This window comes from Eriocheir sinensis, unplaced genomic scaffold (genome assembly GCF_024679095.1).
Source record: "Eriocheir sinensis breed Jianghai 21 unplaced genomic scaffold, ASM2467909v1 Scaffold539, whole genome shotgun sequence".
NCBI lineage: Eukaryota > Metazoa > Arthropoda > Malacostraca > Decapoda > Varunidae > Eriocheir > Eriocheir sinensis.
In genome coordinates, this window is record NW_026111875.1 from 80,001 (window position 1) to 82,500 (window position 2,500).

Genomic DNA, 2,500 nt, shown 5'->3' on the forward strand with positions numbered 1-2,500 from the left:
CCTTACCAGCAAGGCAATCAGTCGGAAACTGATGCGCGTGTGAAGCTGTGAATGTCACGCGTATAATACGTAAGGCAAAAGCTGAGTGGGAGGAGCCAAGGAGGGAGGAGGGAGTGTGTGTGTGTGTGTGTTCAGTAATGGACATCTTCCAGTTTCTTCCTCCTCCTCCTCGTCACTGCCACCCTGCCGGCCTCCACCAGAGCACCACGCTGATTTCATTAGTTCTCTCTCTCTAGATAGATAGATAGATAGATAGATATTGTATTTATATAGTGGCATTTCTTCTTTTAGATGGAATACATGGGGTAAATATATTTATAAAATTATAAATAATCTTTTTTGTACGTCTGTCATGAAGCGTCGTCAAATGTTCTTCCTCTCTTAGGTAATGGTCAATGGATCTTCGTCTGAACTGTGCCTAGAGCTGCAGCCTGCAAGTCCTCAGTGGTATGTGTTTTTTGTGAATTGCTACTGATGTAAAAGATATGTAATTGATGAACGAAGTCAATGTTTTATTAGTGTCGTAGGCCAATGCATCATAATGGAGAGAGAGAGAGAGAGAGAGAGAGAGAGAGAGAGAGAGAGAGAGAGAGAGAGAGAGAGAGAGAGAGAGAGAGAGAGAGAGAGAGAGAGAGAGAGAGAGAGAGAGAGAGAGAGAATGTACATAATGATATCATATTATGTTATGTGTAAATTGCCTTCCTCCTCATCATACTATTTTTGTCCGCCTGCATTATTTTCTCTCTGTCTTCACTTTACATTCATATTGAGGCATTTCTTCCCGTAGGTGAAATGCATGGGGTAAACAAGTTTATAAAATTATAAGTGATTTCTTTTACGTATATCATGAAGCGTCGTAACATTATGCTCATCCTCTTCCAGGTAATGTCGCCACGCGGATCTCCCCTGAAATATGCCTAAAGCTGCAAACCCAAGGTCCCAAAGGTATGGTATTTTTTGTGTGTGAATTGTTACTGATGTAAACTATAGATGTATTGGATCGATATTTGGTTTATCTACTCATGAATCTCTATGACACCACCTCCTTTCTCAGGTACTGCCGCTGCAAGCAGTCATGCCCCAGGTCCTTCGGGGTACAGGCCCGCACCTCGCCGACGTCCTGTGCAACCCGGACAAGGTTGCATGAGACTGCTGTTTTCTACGGACGGCAACGACAACGACATCTCTGACTCTGGAATTTGTTCTGACAGTGACAGTGACAGTGACAGTGACAGTGACAGTGACTTTGACAGTGACAGGAAAGTGACAGGACAATGAACTGCGTGAAGGTGAGGATGGACCACTGAACAGAGAAGTGTCAGTTGCCTGAGACCTCAGATTCTTCATTTGCTTGGTCAGAAGGGTCAGACTTCGCACCTGACCTGCACGAGTTTTGCTCCTGACAGGAGCAGTGCAGTGACGGAGAGACTGGCCTGCAACGACCAGTCAAATGAGAGTGACTTTTTCCGTGCCTACTTGGATGATGAGTTGATGTCATTTGTTGCTCCATCATACCAACGACCATTTTCGTTTGGTGTGTGAGGAATGAATGGTCTTCCACCCACTTCCAGGGCACGGAAATGGAGGATACAACGGCAAGGGGAGTTGATTGTCTTTATCTCCCTGATCCTGCTGGATGCCTCTGTGCAAAGAAGCTATTATGCAGGATTACTGGCGTATGACACCTTTGCCACCTCTGTACGGGAAGTATATGACTGGTGACAGATTTTGTTGTTGCTCGGTTTTCTGAACTTTAGTAACAGGGAAAATTTAAACGACAATGGCCTGCTTAGGAAAGTGAATGAAATACTCAATGATCGTTGCACCAGGTATCAGAAATATTTCCATCCCTTTCAAAAGCTGGTTATTGACGAGTCACTTGTTCTGCACAAGGGTCGCCTCTTCAAGCAGTACATTCCGGACAAAAAGACATCGCTTTGGCATTAAACTTTTGTTCTTTGCGACTGTAGATACAGGAATCGTGCTTGACGTGCTTGTGTATGAAGGCGCACAGATTGATATACCAACTGGTCAGTGCAAGAAAGATCCTAGGGGAAAGTCTGGTGCCGTCGTCTGTAAGATGATGGCACCATACTTCTGGTAAGGGTCATATTCTTTACACAGACAATTGGTATACCAGCCCCGCTTTGGCCGGAAGTCAGTTCCTGCACGACAACAACACGGGATCTTGTGGAACCGTAAGTGAAACAGAAAGTTGGCGCCAAAAGTTCGACGTACAAAGACCATAGTTGACGACCCAGCAAACCAGCCAATGATGACACGACTCAAATTTCCGGAGGCAGGAAGAAGGACATGTACACTCAAAAAGAAAAGGCTGCAATGTTACTGGCCTTGAGATGGAGCGACAAGCGTGACGTCCACCTTCTCTACCGTCCACACAGGAGTTGCGGCATACACTGGCAACGCCACTGGGGACGAGGAAGGAGATTTGGAAGCCAGATGTAGTTCACGACTACACTATGAATAAGGGAGGATGGTG